The sequence below is a fragment of the Peromyscus maniculatus genome, chromosome 22 (assembly GCF_049852395.1).
Source record: "Peromyscus maniculatus bairdii isolate BWxNUB_F1_BW_parent chromosome 22, HU_Pman_BW_mat_3.1, whole genome shotgun sequence".
In the NCBI taxonomy this organism is placed as follows: Eukaryota; Metazoa; Chordata; class Mammalia; order Rodentia; family Cricetidae; genus Peromyscus; species Peromyscus maniculatus.
In genome coordinates, this window is record NC_134873.1 from 50,278,818 (window position 1) to 50,300,855 (window position 22,038).

Below are 22,038 nucleotides of genomic sequence, written 5' to 3' on the forward strand. Positions count from 1 at the left end.
CTTTTTTGTTTTTTTTTTTGGTTATTGTTGTTTATATGTATATGGTTTCAGGGCTGCATACTTTCTTTGTATTTGATGACCAATTAAGGGGCTCACCTCTGGAAGAGGCTAATTGTCCCTCTCTCGTTAGCTGTTAGTTGCCTTTGTCTAGGGGTTGGACCCCATGAGATTTTCCTCTCTTATACATTAGCATGTCTATTGACATGACTGAAAGCATACATGCATAAACAAAAAAAATGAACTCAACAGGTTCTGTTTGTATATTTGTTCATCTGTCTGTCTGTAACAATAATAAAAGAGGGGGCCTCACTTTGAGAGGATATAATGAGGACATGGTGGAGCTAGAGGGGAGGACACACAGGAGGAGTTGGAGGAGGAAGGGGAGGGGGAAGTGGCATAATTTTATTTTAATTCAAATAAGCATTAGAATATCAAGAGAGAGAAAAAACTTACATCTTTAATTTAGATCAGGCATTCCAGCCTATCAAGAGCATTTTGAAATTTTAATCCACCATGAATATTTACCTTTTCCTCTCAACTTTTGTTATATGCAGGTCTGATCAAGTATTCACCCCGATACTTCATTTAGTCACTGGTAAACATGTGGTAGACGCTAGTGGTAAGGAGAAAGTCCTAACATGCTCACTAAGAACCATTCATGGTTTGATAATGAACTAATTATCAAAACAGTTTATAGACGTCCACATATAAAAAGTCTAGCTCAATACCCAAGCCACACACTTTTTCATTGAGTGAACCTTTTCTAGGTTATGTCTTCCAATGACCAATCAAACCAAAAATAAAAAAATGAATGCATTTGACACGGAGTTGAAGGAACCTCTTCATTTAGTTCCTTCTGACCCACATTTTTGTTTTGCAATCTAGTCAATATTCTGTATCTGGATTCTGACTGGTAAGAACTGGATTAACTAATTTTTACTGGGAAGAATTGGAACTTGCTGTTTAATTGAAAAAAAATCTAGGATGCTCTTTCTGTTATTAAAATTCAGAACAGTTTCTGTTATTGCATTAACATTGTCGTCGTTTAAGCCTGGCTGTCCTGCACCAAGCTACAGTGCTAAAGAGGATAACATCTACATGATGCTCATCAGCAGAGAACAGAAAACATTAAGTGGGAAACAGAGGATCATCCCATAATCTCTTAATTGGTAAGTGTGCATGAATTCCAGTAACTCCAGCCTAGGGAAAGCAAGATAGATGCAGGCATACTAATTTTTAAGGGTTTTTATTAGCCACCAATTGTCTGGAGATAATTCATTGTTCTCCTGATAAATCTAAGTTGCTTGAAATACGGCTGCAGGGTTGAAGCTTAGCCAGCTTGGAGGTCCCTACCCTTCTCTCTATGGTGGCCAGTTATTTTAATACTTGTTAGCAGCAATGCTGGAGTGTATACATGAATAAAACATTCCGACACGTCACTTCGAATTCTCTTCAACAGTTTTTGTAGATGTCATCCTCGTTAAATTGTTGAGCCATTAGCTGGAACCAATTTGGGAAGTCATTAGAGGCTAAGCCTGGTGAGGATTTACATCATGAGAAGGGAAGACGCTTAGAAACATAGAATAACTTAGAAACGACTACTCTGCTATCTTCATGAGACTCTTTAAAGGAGAGAAATCAATGAAATTAAGACACAAAAATAAAGACCATTGGAGATATCCGTAAACCCATGTGTAGTGTTTTCAATCTTGGAAAATAGAGTAGAGAGAGGGCATTTTAATGACTACAGGTTTATAGATTATGGAAAACCTAGACAAGGTAACAGATTCAACACAGAACATGACTTAAATGAAGGAAAGGAGCCTCTTCTGTGCGTGAGTCTCCGTACAGGTAGAACTGGTAACCCTTAACCTAAATAGGAAGTTCCCAAGGCCTCACATACTCCCAAGGTGCTTTCTTCACGCAAAACAGAGATTCTCAAATTTGCATTTTCACCTTTCCTTTCCTGTTGAACTTGTGTGTTGCCCTCACTTGTCTAGCATTGTTTTTTTCAAGTGACTGCTGTTTCCTGTGCAGAGGCAGCATCACCAATCCTGAGTCTCACACCATCTCCCGGTGAAAATCGTATTTCTTAGAGATGTTATTCTCATCAAATGGAGTTGAGCTTCCTGCTAAAATGAGTTTAGCTCAAATTATAATGATAAAACCTGTTTAAATTTACAAACTATATTAACTCAATACACATATAACAGCAAAGAGCAAGTCTCCACAGTGATGCCAATGTAAAGGTTTTATGTATTACAAAGCTCTTCCACACTCCCTTTCTTTTCTAGTTATAACAATACTATAAGGAATACTGTATATTACCATTTCCATGTCATGCATTAAAAAAAAACCCAGAAGGTGAGCGAAGTTGAGTAACTGGAGACATTGAGGGAATAATCCCCAGAGGTCAATTCCTAGGTCAATCTTTTTTTTTTTAAATGAGGCATGGCAAAGCACATAGCCATTATTTCAAGCTACCCTAGATATCTGTAGTTCTAAGGACTACCTATATACCATGTGCTGAATTAAGGAGTTTACCCTTTTCACTTTCTTGAAGATTTTCCTGATGAGGGCAATAGCTTAGAAGGATGATTTCCTTTTGCAATGTTGTATCCTCTGCCCAGTTGTAGCCATGCCTGCTCACAATCATCTCAGGTCTTCACACAGAAGCCTGAACTTCAATGAGCTCACTTTTAGACCTTGGCAAAATGAGAACTGAACCTAGAGTCACATGCATGCTTGGCAAGTGGGCCACACTACTAGGTTACAGGCCCCCGCCCAGGCTTTCCCTGTCCTTGTCTGCTAAGCTTGAACTTGTGATCCCCTGGCCTCAGCCTCTAGATTAGTTAGGATTAGAGGTCTGCAGTGGCTCAGGATTAGATTTGATTTGCAATCGGTTTTTGATAAAAAGAAAGATCTTTCAAGTTGAAGTCTGTGTGTTTTGTCGTTAATATTCAAAGTGAGCCACAGAAGGGGATTGACACAGAGAAAAAGGTAGGCACAGGGCCAAGCAAGGCAGGGGGCATAGACCAGGGCCGTCCTCCAGGTGATCAGGGACCATAACGGGCATATTGACTGTCTAATAGGACAATGTCCCGAAGCCTCGGTTCCTTCATCCCTAAAACGTAAGACGTAGGCACAACTTTTACCTTGCATGATTCTCATGAGAATTAATGAGGCAATGGAGGTAAGATGCAATGCACACTCACTTGCACACTGTGGATGTCCAGGGCATACTGGCTCTTGCTGTTATTCTGAGATTTTACTTATTCAGAAGCCAGAACAGAGACAAATAGAATGAAGGAGAAGAGAGAACATGAGAACACAAGATTTCCTGTGGTTGGGTTTTACAGTGTTGACCATGTTCTCAGGAAGCAGTTTCTCTGCTCTCACAGGCAGATTCTGAGCCTGTGACATCACTGGCTTCCCCATTGTTTTAGCCTGGGTCCTGGCTACAGACTACATCATTTCACAACTGAACCCAGGTTCCAACTATGTCTCCAGGGCCAGGCATTTAAAACCAGAAATAGGGCTACATTTACCTATGAAACTGTGAGGATATGTACTGTGCATTCCTTAATCTAAAGCACTGTTTATTCACATGAGGACAAATAAAATGTCTTCTTTTTTTTTCTTCCTGAGGCCTGGCTATGAAGTTTAAGAAATTTACAAAATAAAGAGGAAAATTATGATAAGCCCTTCTTAATGCAGGAAAGATTTTGACTTGCTACTAGAAATCGAGATTTACAATTTCGACTTCCTACTAGAAATTATTTACAATAATCGCATTCATCTAAACAGAAAAGCACAACCCTACAGATTATAAGCTCAAGCCATAGCTATATATGGTTACAGAAGGCCTAAGGGGCAAGAAAAAGAAAGGGAGAGAAGAAAACCCAGATGATGTGTCTCATAATTTGTGTGTATGCTCGACTGTGGGGATCTTGGCAAAATCTACAAGGAAGAGTCATTAATCAGCTTTACTCTAGTGCATGTAACACTTTCCATTGCAAGAAACCCCAAATGCCTCTCCCTTCGGGAAACCTCTCTGCTTGTCATACTGAAGGTTTTTCTCCAACAGAAAGCCCGGCTAGACAAACATTGAAGACAGCTGGATTCCATATTCTGTGGGCTCCACTGCCCCAGAGGGCAGGAGCTCTCCATTTCACTTGTGACTCACTTGGAGAACAAGGCCCTTTCTCCCCTCCCCCCCCCTGCCTCTTTCTACCTCTCTTGGCCTTCTGGCTAGAAGGCCTGTTTCTGGAAAGTGCTGGAGCACATTCAATGCTTGCTCTTCTGTCCTGCCTTTGTCATCCACAGTAAGTCTTGGATCCAGGGCTCTTGGAGATCCTCCCTCCCTGCAGTGAATACACTATTGTTTATAGGGTGAGATTTTCTTGCTTTCCTTCATTTCCCCAGCGTGACAATGGAAAGTCATTATCTCTGGTTTTGATCTTAACATAGGAAGGGAGAGTAAATTGCCTCCTCTAATAGTGAACGGAAGGGAAAACCCCTGTGGTTTGTGGAGAGAGGCGTTGGGGGAATGTGAAGGAAAAAAGGATCCTTACAAAATACCAATAGCAACCTCACAGGGCACATTTATCTGGCCTACTCAAGGGTAAAAAGTCAAATGGTGTTGCCAGCTATAAATTGAACAAGGCAATCCCAAAGTGCCGAACTATTTGTTACCATCAACACCGATAATTTTTTTGCCTTGAAAGATGTCTCCTCATAAATGTGATCATTATATTTTGTACTGTTGTTATTACATTAACAGTGAGCTTACTAAAAAGGTAAGCGTGCCCTGTGACGTGATTCTGTCTCAGCAGATCCGATACCCATCCCTTCACTCCTGCACACACACAAGGATGTTACCATGGATGATTTATAGTTAACAGGTCCTCTGCCTGGGTCAATCTAACAAAAACAAGGCCCTACAGAAACAGACCACCAGTTGTGTATGAATCGCTCATGTTCAAAATCTACAGCCTATTACTCAATGTCAGTATGAACAATGCCATAAGCAACTAATCATAAATCACAGTCACTCTGTTTCTTCCTCCCTTAAAGTGACCCCCAAGACAAACTTGCAGTTGGGAGAGGGGACAGATCTCTTCAATGTTTACTTTAAACTGAAAAAAACATGTAAGTTGTTTTGCTGATATCACTTTGATGTCGAACAAGTCAAGGGAAAACGTGCTCATTTATCCAGTTTACTGGGAAGGGCAAAGAAGTCTTAGAAAACCGGAGTGGTGTAATCCAAACTGTACAAGAAGATCTAGAACCTGGGATTCCCATTTCTCTTGGCCATGATAAATGAAGAGTAGACAAACAAAACCTAAGAGAAAAGATCTGGAGACAGACCACTTGAGGATAGAGACTGCATTGGTGTGTGTCAACACTTTCTACTCTCCCATCCTTCCCTGCCTGTCCCTCACAAGGCCACTGGCACTTAAACCCAAGGCATTATCCACAGGAGAGTATATCAGATGAGCTGAAAACCAATCTGGCAGAGCAAGCAAATTCCTGTATCTGCCCCAAGAAATTTCAGAGAGAGGTGTCAGTCTGTTTCAAAGTAGATGTGTTGCCTCACTCAGTGAGATTCACACAGCACAGTGAACTCATTTTCCACATTTGGGGCATCCACTAGTTTACTAGAGATTCCAAACAAACGTCCATTAAGGTAAGGAACTGAAAATGACCATTATAGGTAAGAGTCACACAGACAAGGAGAGTGGCACTCCTTGGCTCAGACATATAGGAACATTTTAAAGAAGGAATGTAATGTAAATGTAAAGTTTGGATACACAAAAAACCCTAAGGCTAAGGGGTGTGCATCCACATATGTGCTTGTATGTATGTGTGTAAAAAATATGAGAGAGTAAGTTTGACATTAAGGGGATGCACTATTAGAGACACATCACAAGAGCATAAAGATGGCCATGATTCGGCTTGTAAAAAGAATAACTGGGCAGATAAAGCATACAGAACTTTATAATCCAGACCAGACCTTGCTGGTGATCTGGTCAACCAAGATGAAAGGAGAAAGAATAAGAGGAATAAATTTCCCCATCTGGCGTGACTGAGACATGTGTAGAAGCTGTTGTCAAAATAATGGGTACAGTCATGCCTTGGCTCTACAAATGATCAGAAATGGCATCTGTTCAAGGAGGTATTGTTTCAGAACTGAAGCCATGAAAATATCGATGGTTTCTTCTTGTTTTTCTTGTTCTTATTCTCTTCCTCCTCCTCCTCCTCCTCCTCCTCCTCCTCCTCCTCCTCCTCCCCCTCTGCTTCTTCTTCCTCCTCGTTCCATCATTATCTTCCAGTTGATATTTTCATCTTTCTTACACACCAGGCCTACTTGCAAGAAGATAAGAGGGCAAGGTAATTCATTCCAGAGCAATAAATCTTCCAAGGAGCACACTCTACCTCTGGCCGCTTGATAATGAATCTAATCAGTTGGGAGAGCAGGCCTGTCATTACAGATTAATCACCAAAGCTTCCGTTGTGGTGAGTTAATTGATGCTGTGCTTGCAGCTGGTGATGGTCACAAGGCACATTTGATATTGTAAAGAAAATTAGAGATAGAGGGAATGCTCAATCAGTTCATTAAGAGTGAGTCCTAAGACACAGCAAAGCAGCAGAACCCAGAAAGCCTAAGGGAGCCATCAAACTGCACATACTTGGATGCCAGCGCTTTGGCTGGAATTTATTCAAGATAGAATTGACTCAAAATATTGAAGCCTCCATCTTCCTGTTGGTTGGTTTGTTTTCTTTTTCAATTCCACTAGGGAATTTACTAGTAGATGGACTTGCAAAATAGTCTGCTATAGTGTGCTTTTATTTAAGAGGAATATCTTAAGTGAATAATGTTTAAACAATCATCGAAAGCCTGTGTAAGTTCCCATGAGATGTGGATGCTGCCAACTGACAGAGCAGTTTGAATACCACCACGTCGTATCTAGACAGCTTCTGTTATGCCACAAGTTTTAGTTAATAGAGATGACTCCAGGTTTTTAAAATTTATTAAAGTTACCAGCCTAAAGTTAATGTGAAACACAAATTCACAGTAAAATCTTAACAGCTCATTCTAGTATTTTACTGCTAGCAAAGAGCTTAAGATTTTGATAAAGCATTTAAAATCTGGTTTATGTAACTTAATTCTACTCATCAGCACTCTTTGGCACTAAAATCATGTCACAAGATCTATAATTGGTACAGTGCATTTAGTAATAACTTGGTTAGTGCTTTGTTGTTTATAAATCACCCTTTGTTGTTCTATTTCAATAGCAAAAAAAAAAAAAAGACACAAAAGCAAGCATTCTGTTAATCCCAGCACTCGGGAGGCTGAAGCAGGTGGATCTCTGTGAGTTCTAAGCCAGCCTGGTCTACAGAGTAGCCTTGCTTAGCCTTGCTGCAGGGGGAGGGGCTTGGTCCTTCCTGTGTACCAACTGAATGTACCAGGCTTTACTGACTCCCCATGGGAGGCCGTACCCTTTCGGAGGAAGAATGAGAGGGGAACTTGTGGTTGGTATGTAAAATGAATTAAAACATTTTAAAAATAAAATAAGGTAACTTGTATCAAGTGATGAACACCTTAATTATTTTATCACTATACTCACTATGAGTTCAGTAATTACAGGCAATAAGAACTCCTGAGTAATAAGGGTCTGCATTATATCTGAGTGGGTGTTGCACAACCTTAAAAACCAAGAAACTGCTTACTGACCTGGCTCTAGCTAGATCTGGCCTCTCTGCTATTATAAAATGAGGGTTACCAGGTGTCCTACTTCTTTAGGGAATGTGCTACTTTTGTACAAATCACCCTGCATGCTGGACCCAAAGTAGGGCAGTGACAATGTCTCTTTTTCTGTAACATGACAGATTTTGCTTTGACTTGCAGAGTTTCCATGCTCTTAAAGTCTGAGTTCGAAGTTTTTCTCAGAATGAAAAAACTCAGAATCCGTTAAGTTCCACGAACCTCTTCTTTCCCTATAGTGCAATGTGACCACAGAGAAAAAAAAATAATGTCCATCCACCTAGTAGGCTGGTCAGGTCCTAAGAGTTTCATATCCCTATCTACAACATTGGTTGGATACTACTAATATCAGAACAGGGTTTGTAATATCAGCGATGCATGGAATGGTTTACTTCCAGACATGTGCAAATGTCACCTCTTATGGGGAAGCCTTCCACAGTCCTCCACATCCTCTACTCCTGCCTCTAGCCCTGGCTGAAGTAACTTCTTTATTAACTGTCTCCCTATAAAACTCCCTTTGCATGTCTCTTTGTTGTAAGAGTCACCTAGTTCCTTAAGACACACCAAAAGGACCCATTTCACAGTACCCCCTGCTTTTGTGCCTGTCTTCATGTATCCCAATCCCTATCCCCATGAGTCTAGACGGCATCTCCCCCTTTTCAGCTGGTAAAATTCTACTTGACTTACACAATCTGGGTCAAGTGTCCTTTAACTGATCCTGTTCTTGCTTCTGTGCTGTCAGGATTGCATGGTAGGTCTCCCATTGATGAGGGTAACCACTTTATAGATCTCTTGTCTTCACTAGACTTAATTCTTGAAGATATGCTGTCCCAGACTGGCAGGTGGTGAGTTTTCAATAAGACTTTCCAGTCGGAGTCCTGCTGATCTCCACTTAAGGATGTCTCTGGGGTGGACTTGTGCTGTCCTTGCTACTCTGAATAGGTGCACCTAAAAGCTGGTGCTCCAGTAAGTTTGTCCTGTGAAACTGCACAGTTGCTAAAGATAGCTATAGTTGTTTTTTTTTTCCCTAAACCTCTTTATGGTGCTATTGTTGCTATAATGACATGATTTGTTACATATGAACAAGTGATTCAGAAGGTGTCCTCATAAGAACCTATTTTAAAATCAACTGCTTGACAGACAGAAATGCACCAATACGTGACATATAGACAGCAATCTATAAGGATTTCTGAAAGTGTTATCTGGAAATAACCAAATCTGGACAAGAGAATGCAATTGATCTACTTTATGATGGATTATGATGCAGCCATTAAAATGTTTTGGAGGCAAATAGGGCATACATAAAGATGTCGAATTTCTAAATGACGTTACTACATGATTTTCATTTTCTATTTATCTCTTTATATTCTTCATGTTTTATTTAGAGAATTTGTATTTTTTCTCCAAAGCAACTGAATGAAAAAATAATACCCAACAACACTGTAGGTACTCCAGGTATAATTAACACATAAAGTATAATTAAACTTTTACCAATAAATAGGTTACATTTACTACTGTACTCCTACAAAATAACTATAAGGGAATCCATAGGAATCTTATGCAGTTACATTTTATTGAAACTGGAGATGAATTAGTTTGGATATAATTTTTAATATTCTAATTTATGTAGTTGGAAGTTTTCCTATATCCAGCCCAGTCCTGCAGTTTGGACTCAAATAAATACACAGATACCATTAGGCCATACCAACTGTATGGCCTAATGGCTCAGGCTTCTTGCTAGCTAGCTTTTACAACTTAACTCAGCTGTTTCTACTAATCTATGCATTGCCATGTGGCTTTGTGGCTTACCAGTACCTTCACATCTTGCTTCTCCTGGCAATGGCTCACAGCATCTACACCACTGTCCTTTCTTCTATTCTCTCTCCAGTTTGAATGTACCGCTTCACCTTATTCTGCCTCACCATTGGCCAAACAGCTTTATTATCAACCAATCAGAGCAACACACATCCACAGCATATAGAAGGACATCCCACAGCACTTCCCATTTTCTGTCTATTCAAAAAGGAAGGTTACAGATTCACAATAAGACAGATTCAGATGGAATAAAACTCTAAACGGTATACAATGTGTGTAAAAATGTACAAAGGTTTGGAAGAGAGAGGAAAAGGAATATAGACAGCTATATAAAGAAACAGATAGTTTTAAAAAATAAAGTCTTTAAGAGACAATAAGAATAATAAGAAAGTTAAGCCAAGTAAAGATGGAAACTGCACAAAGAATCTGGATGCTACATATTATTATATTGTTTTTGGTATTTTTTTTAACTGCAGAGAGACAGTCCATTGTAGGGGCTACCAAGTTAAACCAATGTGCATATTTTAAAGGTATCTTGACTTCAAAATTTATGTCTAAGGATATGTTCCTTTGGAAAAGAGGTTCTGCTTTTGCTTCCACAGAAGATGAGAACCTGTGGATTACTTCTAGGCTAATAATGGTTTGATCAACCAAGACTCCCTGACAGATCTCTGATGACAACCATGGCCCAGATGATCCAACATCCCAAACGGCTTCAAAGCAAATGACTGAGATGATCCAGCCTCAAAGACTACTACAGCCAAGATTTAATTAAAATTCTTAATTTCTTCAGGATCCTCCATAAGATTAACAACACCCACAATGAGCAAGAAGTACCCTAGAGAACTATGCCCACATTACCTCCCCCCAAAATGGTTTATAGATGTTTGTCTTTGTTTAGCGGTTGGTTACAAATTGTTATTGGTCATAGTCAATCTCTTTTTAAAAGAAGAAAGGGAGATATGATATAGAAATGTAGGATATAGATATGATAGAATAAAAGGGTAGATTATTGAATCTACTTTTAAAGAGCAACAACTTGTTTGAAATGTTTTACATTGTTATGGATTTTAGTTTATTGATATAAATTTAAAGTTCATTTTGCTATACTCTCTCTCTCTATATATAAATATATATATATATATACATATATATATTTCTACTCTTGTTTAAGGTATTGTGTTTATGCAACTCATTTAAAACTGTAATATATAGTTAAAATTCAGAATAATTAGTCATTTATGATAATCAAATTTATATTCATGTTAGTTAAGTTTTCTAGATATACAAAGATATATTTCAATTAGGTAGATAATGTCCAAATATTTCAAAGACCTACAGAATATGGCATTTAAAATGTTTTAAAAAAACTTAGACTTTTCTGGACAATGAGCCATGTCTGCTCCTGGCAGCACCAATTATTTCAAAGAGGATGATGGGCATCAAAGAAACTCCATATGGTGTTTGCTTTCATTTTGGCCAAAGTTAGCCATTTGGACAAGAAACTGCTCTTGCTTGGACTGTGTAGATGTAACCAATAGTCTTATTAAAATAAGAAACACAGAGCCAATGTAAAAGAGAAAGCCGAGAGGTCAGAGCTCAGAGCTAAAATCTTACCTCCTGCAGTGCTCCTAGCTTCCCCGAGAGAGAACTTCTTCCTGTTTGTCTGTCTTTAAATAGTCTTTCTGTTCTGCCTTCTCATTGGTTGTAAACCCAACCACATGACTGCCTCATCACTGCCTGTAAGTACCGCCCTCCAGGTCTTAAAGGTGTATGTCTCCAATACTGGCTGTATCCCTGAACACACAGAAATCTACCTAGCTCTTCTAACCACCACGCTCTTGCTATGGCTCTAATAGCTCTGACCCCAAGGCAACTTTATTTATTAACATACAATTAAAATCATATTTCAGTACAAATAAAATATCACCATAGGACTGCTTAACAGTATGATGTATAAACTGGACATGCAGGACCCATAGGAAGGTGACCACTGAACTTTGCAAAGTGAGATGGTCCTTCAGGTTCTTGCTTCACAGAAGATACCACCAGATATTCTGCAGGACACAGAGGAAAGTTACTACTGAACTCTGCTAAGACAAGGTAAGAGCTTTCAAAATTTCTGCTTCTGAAAATGGTCTGTCAGATACTCGAGGCCTTCAGCCCAAGGATTACCGAATGATGCTGAGAAACTTTAGGTGACTGTCCAGGTTGCCAGCTGTCTCTGTCTTGTCTATTTTCAAAAGAATTTTGGAAATTGCTTGCTTGCATTTTCTGTGTTCTCAGGTATTATTATTTTCCTTCTCAGGTCTTTGATGGAGTTGAAGACTAGACAGTTACAGTTACAATCTTCTTGTATCTTAGCTAGAACATACTAGTACTAGAGTTAGAATCTCCAAGATAGGACAGCTTTTAGAGTAATCTTGGTAATTTGCCATTTACCTGTGTTCTAGACATTTCTGAACATTTATCATGTCTTTCTTGTTTGATGTTATTCTTGTTGGTTGTAATCTCATTTTTGTTTATGTTGTTACCATTTCTTTTTCCTGAACAATACTTGATAACCATTCTTATTGTATATAGTTTGCATTAAGTTTAGAACCTTATTTAGACAAAAAGGAGAAATGCAGTGTGGTATTTACTCTGCCCACGACCTTGAGCTTTAGGGCCTGAAGGAGACGGTGCTTCCTGTCATTGTACATGACCCCTTAAAAGGAGAGGGAGAAGGGTCATGCACCCCTTCTCCCTGCTCCTGCCCGTGAGATATTTTCGATCCTGGTCAGATCAGAGAACAACTTCAGCTGTCTGCTCCATTCTGTATTTGTGAGTGTATTTCCTCATTTTACCTTAGTAAATTTCCCTAATACTTCTTAAACAGACTCCCGTGGATTTATCACTTTAAATTCACTTTAGATGTTTTTCAGAATTTACAGTTTTTCACTTCTTCCCTCCCACTGTTGTAGAGGAAAATATGTCAATATATGTATTTTTAAAAGAAATTAAAAAAAAAATCAATGGACCTTCCTAGAACAGTTGAAATCCTATCCTTGGCTCGTACAGCCTCTGAATGAAACCTGACCTTCCTTTTAGTTAAATATGTGATTGGAGAGCAGCCTAAAGCTTTTCTCCTACTTAACGCTGCCAAAGAACAAATGCATGGACCATGAATCCTGTGTTTCAGATGAGGAGTGTATGCATGCATATGATTTTATTTTTGAGACAGGTTCTCACGCTGTGACCCACACTGGCCTAGAACTCACTCTGTAGCCAAGGCTGGCCTTAACCTCACAGTCCTCGATCCTCAGCCTCCTGAGTGCTGCCGTTAGAGGCCAAGCTTTAAACTATGCTTTCCCCTTGCACAAAGCAACCTGTTCTGCCAATAGTACTGTTTTCTGCAGTTGAAACATCGGGGTGGGGGGGGGGAGGAGTGAAAGAGAAAACAGCTAAGTTTTTATGAAAAGTTTAAATCAGTATTTATAAGAAATGGCAATTGGCTCAGATATTCTTTTATGAAAACACGACCCTTAATTTACTTAATGAGAATGGCTTATGCTCCACTGTTGGAGGTTTAATGAACAACCAGGCAGTTTCCTTTTGTTGCTCTGTGAGCCTTGTCAACGAACATAATATCTCTGCCAAATGTCATGAATGAAGAAAAAAGCCACCGCTGTCATCTTGTCTGCCCTCCGTTTGGGTATTTTTACTGTAGCAGACCATTTCAGCCCAAATAATTGTCTTTAAGCTCTCCTGTAATAGACCATTTAAAAACAATAAAAGTTGGAATCTTTTAAGTAACCTATCCTAGACGACCAGGGGCTAACTCTATGTGCAGGCTGTAAAAGGCCACAGTAGCCATTGAAGAAACCCAAAGATTGACTGGTTGACTGCAAACGAGACTGTTCCAGAGGGCTACCACGCCTTCACTGGACTCCAGGATCTAACCACCATGTTTTTTCTGGTGGTGGATTCTTAACGGAGTTGCTTACTCGACAGTAATTTTACTAATAGGATCTATCACAACACTGAGATGTTCTTTTCTCTGCGTGTGCCTTTCTATACAAAAAAAAAAAAAATACTTTCAGCTTAGTGTTGGTATTATAATGTCACATTCCTACAGCAGATTGAAGTGTGGCAAAAGACGTGAGAATATACTTGAGATATCCTACTCATGTTTGGTAGAAGAAAAAAACCAAAACTGACATTTTATAAAATAATCTGAAGAGTTCATAGTTCAAGTATTTTCCTGATTTTTTTTAAAGTGAAATGAATCCAGTTATCAGACCTCATAGCCACATTACCCAAGAGGATGTCCCTGTTGCACATTAGCTGTTCCTAATTTTCCTGTTTTTTGAATGATGGGCATTGTAGAAGCTGAGGGTAGACTTTTCATGATACAGCCAGCTATGTAGATGATGCCAAAGAAGACCATTCCCAGTAGGAAATGAACTTAAGGTACTTTTAAAATCCAGTTGAGTTTGAAGGATCACTAAGGGAGTGAATTTCTGATTACTGGATAATGACTTCAGCTGAATGACCTTCTATGTGTAGACGTTATATGCACAGCTCTGAGAAGCATCGCAGAGTGGCATGTCTGAATTGTGAATGAATACCACATGACCCCAGTTCAAACTGAGTTACTATGGTAAATGGTCCACTACAGGACCAGCAAATAAATGCACATCCCACTGATGAAACGAGCCACTTGGGAATCACCATAGCCTGCTCTGGTTGTTAGAACGTTACACTTTGGGACATGGTTAGATGTATAGAAGTACTTGAACTTAAACCTTTAGAAAACATGGGAATTATAGGAATGTAACAAACAAAATATGTTTATTGTTCCATCATGGATTACACAGTTCTTAGATGATGAATGTTTTTGAACAGTATCTTTTTATAATTTATTTCATTTCTTACTTACTTATTTGAGGCCTATTGACTGGTGAGTCAGTTTCTGTCTTTTTATTTGATGTTTTCCTTTTCCAAGTCCCTTGATTTGTTCAAGACCTTGCACTAAATCAAATGCTAATGCCAAATGAGCAGCATTCTTTCACTAAACCAGAAGGCAAGGAGAACTCTCATTCACCCTGTCACTTTTAATAACCAATATGTATTGAAGAAATGAGTTAAAATTGGCAAGTGTTTCAAATACATACATTCAGATCAAGGGCATATTATCTAAAACAGTGATTCTTCACCTGTGTGTCATGATCCCTTTTGGGTGGGGGGTGTCAAGTGACCCTTTCACAGGGATCACCTAAGACCATCAGAAAACACAGATACTTACATTACAACTTATAACAGTAGCAAAATTGCAATCATGAAGTAGCAATAAAAATAATTTTATGGTTGGGGGCCACCACGTGAGGAACTGTATTAAAGGGTGACAGGTTTAGGAAGGGTGAGAACCACTGCTCTAACACATTAAAAGTAAAATCAGAACTGAGGATGCATGTGATTGGTGAGGCACTAGCCTAGTAAGTGCAAGGGCCTGGGCTTGATCCTTTGCACTACAAATTTAGATAGTTAATTTGTTTAAAATTAAAAAAAAATCAGGTAAGAAATTTGTTCATGCCTGGCACCCACGGAGCAAGAAGATGGCATCAGATCTCCTTGAAGTGCAGTTACAGGTGGTTTAAGCCATCACATCAATACTGGAATCCAAATTCGGGTCATCCTTAAGAGCAGCAAGTGCTCTTTACCATTGAGTCATCTCCCAAGCCCCGTATTTCCATTCATTTTGAGAACTTCATCTTGAAAGCAAGCTGGCTTTGAGGAAACCCCTCTCTCTATTACTCAGAAATGAAATCTGACACTGGTGTGTTATAAAGGGATTTGAATAAACAGGAATACGTGTCCTTTTTATAAGAATTAGAAATGTATTTCTAGGGGTTGTGATACGTGGTTTTTGAGAGAATCTAGTTGTTCTGGCTGTTGGTAATTAGTAGCTCCACAGGCATTTCCTTCTATACATTCTGAGTGGCCCAGTAGGCAGAATTGTAAGGAATTTGACACAAGCTGCAAGGATCTTCTGTAAGTCCCCATGGATTTTTAGTGGCACTCTGTGTCTGGTGCTCTTCATTTCTCAGTCATTACTTCATAGTCCTATGGGACTAAGAAGTGGCTCTGAGCAGTAATATTCTCTCCTGTACTTACTTAAAATTATTAACCCCTGGCCCACACAGAACAGCACCACAGAGGAAACTCGGGGATAACTAAACCCCAGTGGCCTCCCTTGTTCGGTGGCAAGACAAATTCAGATAGACAGAGAGGCTTGCTTATGCAGATGATATCATGATGGACAACCAGAAGGCCACAATCTGAAGCGGAGCCTCCCCCGCCACACACACCTCATGCCACTCACATCTCTATTGATATCATCCTAGTTACAATGTGCTCTCCTCACTCTTACCATATGAAACTGAGCTCAGTCCTCCTCATCAAGCCTACCTCCTTCCATTCAGTCCTCCAATGAAGGCCTCAAAACGCTATTTTCTGAGAAGTAAATCTGGGTACCCGAGGATCTCTTTTTATTATAACTTTTAGCACAGTTTCAGATGAAAGAAGATATTTTCAAGAGGATATTTTATCTATACCTTATACCTGGGCATTCCTAAACACAGAATAGTCAGAAGCCATCTCTAGAACTTAAGATCTCCAAGAAAGCTAGAAAGGCCCTGGGAAGTTGGGACCCAGGTGGATTTAGGCTCCTTTGCATGTAACATGGACCTAAGTCACAGCACAGGTATCATGTGTTATGGGACATAACGGGCTGGCACCAATACTATAAAGCAGGTGCTAATGGCTGGAAGTCCACCAAATTTGCTTTATGCTTCCGCTACAATGTCTAAAACCCCACAGCTTTCTGACATTTTGTGAGGTGTAGCTTTTATGGTTTTTATGTTTCCACTTGTTCATCTGTAAAGAAACAGTAGCCGTCACAGTACTGGCATAAAAGGGCAAGGAAGGCGGCAGGTTAGGATGTGGGGATCAAAGCCAAGCTGAAGGCATTACCGCTTGCATCACAGCGTTATTACATTCATTTGTACTGGGGTCACTTATTCTTGTCCTCAGTGGATTTTTTTTTCTTGGTGTGGCAAAGATATGAACAAACATTTTAGTGTCCTGTTGTGCTCTGGGCCGTACCTTGGAGAACGCACATTAAGAAACTTAGAGTATTGACTTGTGGTTACTGCATCTGGCATTACAGTGTAGCAAGATCTCACAAATAAAACGTGTAAGATGATTTACAGGATCAAGAGAGGGATTGCTATGCACCAAATGTTTATCTCTCCTCTTTTAGCTCAGTGTGTTTCCAGTGCATCACAGCAATCTGTGCAGACATTTGTAGTGAAAGATTAGTACATCCTTATTCCCATTGTGAGATCTCAATTCTGAGCATATTATTAAATTTACCAAAATCCTCCAAAATTCCATATGAATGTATAGAAGGATGTCCCCTGAGGGGGAAAAATTAGGATCATAACTAGATGAGGTAAAGAGGAAGATGTGCAATGCCACCCCTGTATTCCTTAATTAGCTATTTGCCAACAATGGCGTATCACAATAGAGAAAAACCTAACTGATGTAATAGGACTTGTCACGAAAGAACATACGGAATGCAGATTAGCTAAGCCAGTGATATGGACAACCCAAGCAACAGAATGTTCCTCTTTTGTACTTGTGCTTATCACTCTTATCATGAGGATGGGACACTGCAATTATCTTAACCGAAGCCCCAAGCACATGACTGGGGCCCCCCAAACCACTAGTGTTACACTAGCAGGGACCCGACTCTTCCGTTATATGTAATGATGACAAAGAAAGTTTCAGTTTCTGCCATTTGGAGGATGTTCCTGGCATTTAATGGATAAGGGCCAAGAATTCTAATAAATACCCTACAAAGTCAGAAAAGCCCCACCACCTCAGTTTAAGTTGAGAAGCGTGCCCTGCACTTTAAAAACAGGACAGCTAATGCCCCTGTAATATGCGGTACAAATATCTAGTTCCTAATACCGACGTTTCAGTGAGTGTGTTTCAGCCCACTAAGCCAGGGAGATATTGGCCTTCTACCATAGATTCATAGGGGTGCTGAAATTTATTTTATTTTCAAAATGGTGCCAGATATTGTGGTGTCTACCTTTAATCCCTTCATTTGGGAGGCAGAGGCAGGCAGATCTCTGTGAATTTGAGGCCTGGTCTACATAGCCAGCTCCATGGTAAGACCCTGTCTGAAAAATGTAAATATGAAACAGAAAAAAATAATCAAAATGTATACATTATTTGTGTGCTTTGTGATTTTCCTGAAGTAGAATTAGTCGTCAGAGAGAAAATGATATTTCATTTTAGCAAGTTTCTTTGGTAAGATTCTTATACAAAACCTATCTTGAGTATCTACTACGTATTTAGCTGACTCTTGGTGGTGAGGGTGGGGGTGGAGTTTGTGATCAGATTTCTGCTGCCTTCCGCCTTAGAGAGCTGTGAATGCATTTTTTTTTTTTTGCTCCCTTGTCGAACATGTATGGAGTGCCTGTTGCCTTAGTAACTGATTTAGCACAACATGTTTTTTTCCTCCTTCTTTTAATAAATTAGTTTCCATTCCTGCCAAGAAGGAACATATTAATCTACTCATTATGCTAGCAGAGGGAAGTTGAAGGCCACAGAAATTGTCATTTATGCAAAAACTCCCAGAAAGTCAATTGTTAGTATATGTGTGCCAAGAATTCTTCTGGAGTCTTCGAGAGCAAGCACGTCCAGTATCCTGCAATGGAGGAGGCAGGCGCCTCCTAAACAAAGCAGTTCTAATGCATCTAGATTGAAAAGGCCAGTGATGAGGAGAAAACAGTCACTAACTAGACAATGTTCTTAAGTACCAAAGTTCACAAGAATGTACCAACTTCCAAGAGTATAGGAAAAAAAAAACATACTAGACTACCACCAAACAAAACAAAACTTCCAGAAGCTTGTGGGGTGCCTAATAGAAGCAGGAAAATTTTATTGAAGAAACAAATCAAGTTTCAGTTCTTCTCAAAGCAGTAAATGCTGCTTAAGGCTTCTGACTGGTTTTTTTTTTCTAGTATTAAGTAACATAGAACTATTCTGACCTAGATTGCTTTTCAAAACCAAGATTGTCTACAAGTATACTTATCTACAATTGTGTGCAGGTGGGTCTGTGATAATCATGGGGGTTTCACTGGGTTTTCTGGCATTCCAAGCTGGAATGGCCAGATTCATCCTGGGGTCTCATGTCACACCCATTGGCTGCCCTGCTTGTGAGGAATGGCCATCAGACAGTCACGGGAGAGCATTTGAGTCAGAGGAAGAATGCCACACACCTTGACTTCCAGCTCCCATTATGACATTTACTGTCCTGACATAAGTAGGCACTGGATAGGATGGGGTGGGGTGGGCTTGGGTGATTAATACCAGGACAATAGGAATTTCAACTTTCAGAAATACTGGATTATTAAAACGATTGGAGCTAAAAATTAAGACATGGGGAAGGGTAAAATCAGGAATGTGTAGGTAAGGATGACCCTTATCCGGTAACCTCACAAACATGGGCACCTCAATACAAGGATGATACGCTTTACTTAAGAACAGATGAGAGAGAGGCCCATTCATTCTTCCTAGGGCTGATCATGGAAAATGAGCACACACAGACCTCAAACACACCCAGCACTTGACCAACAACATTGTTCTATAAAACCAGCGTGTTTCCTATATTCTGTACTATGAACAAAGACTCGGCTGTGCATTTCCTCTTAGTTTCATGGAATTAGGCAGGAAGGGCTAAAGGGAAGAAAGAGTGCTTCCTGACTCCTTGGATATTTTTGCTAAATCACTCTTGAAAGAATTCATCTATGTTAGAGTCAAAACAACATTTAATAAACTGTTCCAAAATCAATGGCCTCTACAGGAGCGTGAGAAATACACATCTGGAAGCAAAGAAGGCATTCAATTCACTAAGCTTGGCCATTCCCCCCCCCCCCCCCCCCCCCCCCCCGGTGCATCCACTGTCCATAAAAAATATATTTGTTAATTAGGCAGCTGCTTAAGTCAGGTCCGGTAAGGTGTTCAAATACTGCGCTATTAATCTCTTAGTTTGAATAAATCTATACATGGTTTATAAATCTACAGACTCAGTTGTGTTGTCAATAATAATAATGATAGTAAACATTGCTATTCTATTCTAGCAACCCAATGCAAATTTCAGGTCATTGGACGATGACGGAAATCTGAGCAAGGTCAATTAAAAAAACGAGACCCCTTCCAAGCATGGCACAGGAAACAACACCTTTTGAGTGTTCTACCCAGTCCTCAAACACTAGTCCACAGTGGGAAAAATCATGATGATAAATATCTTCACTAATGCATCACCAACATGCTACAGAACCTGATTGACTCATTAAAGAGGTAACCAGGCTATGGTGTAGAGGAACTGTTGTCTCTGTTATGCAGTACCCTTCTTACAACCACAAAGACTAACAAGAAAATAAAACACAAGAAGAAAGGAGAAAAGCGGTGTACACGGGTTTGTTCATGACAACCGTTCCGTGGATGGGAACCAGATGCTGGAGGTTGGCTTTCTGTGCCATCCATTGAGACTTACTTAACAGGATGGTATTAGGGAAAGCATGCCTTCCAAGTCTGTATAAGGTTCGCCAGTTCTAAGCAGGAAAAACAGGGTTCAAATCTGTAAAGTCTACAGCCCTAGGAAAGCAATGCTGTCTTTGTTTTTGTATTTTTTTTTTAATTTTTTTTATTTCTTTCTTTTTTTTTTTTTTTTTTTTTTTTTTTGGTTTTTCGAGACAGGGTTTCTCTGTGTAGCTTTGTGCCTTTCCTGGAACTCACTCTGTAACCCAGCCTGGCCTTGAACTCACAGAGATCCGCCTGGCTCTGCCTCCCGAGTGCTGAGGTTAATGGCGTGCACCACCACTGCCCAGCTGTTCTTGTATTTTTTTAACGTGAAAAATAGTAGTAAGAATATTCTAGTACACCATGTGGATCAGCAAATCTTAGTGAAGAACAGGAAAGTCATTATTTTATGAATCAAAAAAGAACAGATAGAGATTTTAAAATATTTCTGGTACACAGCAGAGGTAAAAAATGTTTTTAATACAACTTTCCATCTCTCTCTCTCTCTCTCTCTCTCTCTCTCTCTCTCTCTCTCTCAACCATATTTAAGTTCTCAAAGTTAATAACATATACAGGCTATGGGATAGCACACCCATTAATGGTCTAGCCTGTGGTCCTTAAGTCAGGTTTTCTCAGTGGATAAAAATGAGTGTGGTGGATTCTGATCCTACTCCAGGGGGCCCCTTAAGCAGATCATGCTACACAACTGTCTCGTTATGCAGAGGGCCTAGTCCAGTCCCATGGAGGCTCCACAGCTGATGGACTAAAGTTCATGAGTTCCCACTAGTTTGGTTGTCTCTGTAGGTTTCCCCATCATGATCTTGACGCCTCTTGCTCATAGAATCCCTCTTCTCTCTCTTCGACTGGACTCCTGGAGTTCGGCAGGGAGAGGGCCTCTACTAACCGTACCTCCCCATGGGAGGTCTTACCTTCTTGTAGGAGGGAATGGGTTGGGAGGGGAAGGCTGGAGGGGAAGGAGGAGGGAAGAGGGGGATCTTTGGTATGTAAAATGAATACAATTTTTTTTCTTAATAAAAAACACGCACAGGAAAAAAATAAGTGTGATGAACAACGAGGTTCAGGATCAGTTCCAACAAGAGTAAATTCTTCTATCTCATTCTGTTGTTAAAGCCACTTGTAACCTAGTTTTCTCCCATCTACAATGAGGATTATGGATGAGAACTAGCTGCCAATCATTCACTGGTGGGAAAAAAAAATGAATGCAAGAGGTATTCCTGACCAATCATGAGCACAGGCACCCTGCATGAAGAGAAAGACTGTCATGCCATCATTATTATATGCCTGGATACATTTGCTGAGCCTGCCTACCCAGACTAATCTCAGCACATTTTACTCATTTATGTGTAACTGCTAAAAACAGATGAGGATTGGACCCCATCCTGAGGAAAGTGGAGCAGCCTGTTCAGATATTAAAAAAAAAAATGTGCTTACCAGAAGGGTCACTCTGTGCAGCACTAAAGACTAGAGGTCAAAAGAAAATATCCCCCCACTCCTCTGGGAATCACCAGAATTTACACAAATCTCTGTCACTGGCTCAGTGACCCACAGCACTGTCTTAAAGTGGGACACAAGAGTGCTCAGACTCCAGACATGACACTGGATTTATCATGGTTGGGTTGCTGCTACCATATGGAGAATGGCCCGTGGGACATGACACTCACACATTAAGCAGCTGAGCCAACGGATGTTTCCACTGCCAAGAAAGTAACAGAACGGAGAGACCCTCTTGCATTTCACAGTGGTGCCCGCTTGGCAAAACAGCACTTTTTTTTAAAACTGCAGTCATTGACAGAAAA

General features: G+C 40.0%; 1 protein-coding gene and 1 long non-coding RNA gene across 17 annotated transcripts in view; both read right to left on the reverse strand.

The window, feature by feature from the left end:
• LOC143270246 (uncharacterized) overlaps positions 1 to 6,284 on the reverse strand; it is a 35,374-nt gene extending 29,090 nt beyond the window's left edge. Inside the window, exon 1 of the long non-coding RNA XR_013047374.1 lies at positions 1 to 6,284. This exon is cut by the window's left edge and continues 27,592 nt beyond it. This is a non-coding gene — a long non-coding RNA (uncharacterized LOC143270246).
• The window catches only part of Slc8a1 (solute carrier family 8 member A1), a 358,680-nt gene that overhangs the window by 230,436 nt on the left and 106,206 nt on the right, over positions 1 to 22,038 (reverse strand). The window lies entirely within an intron of this gene.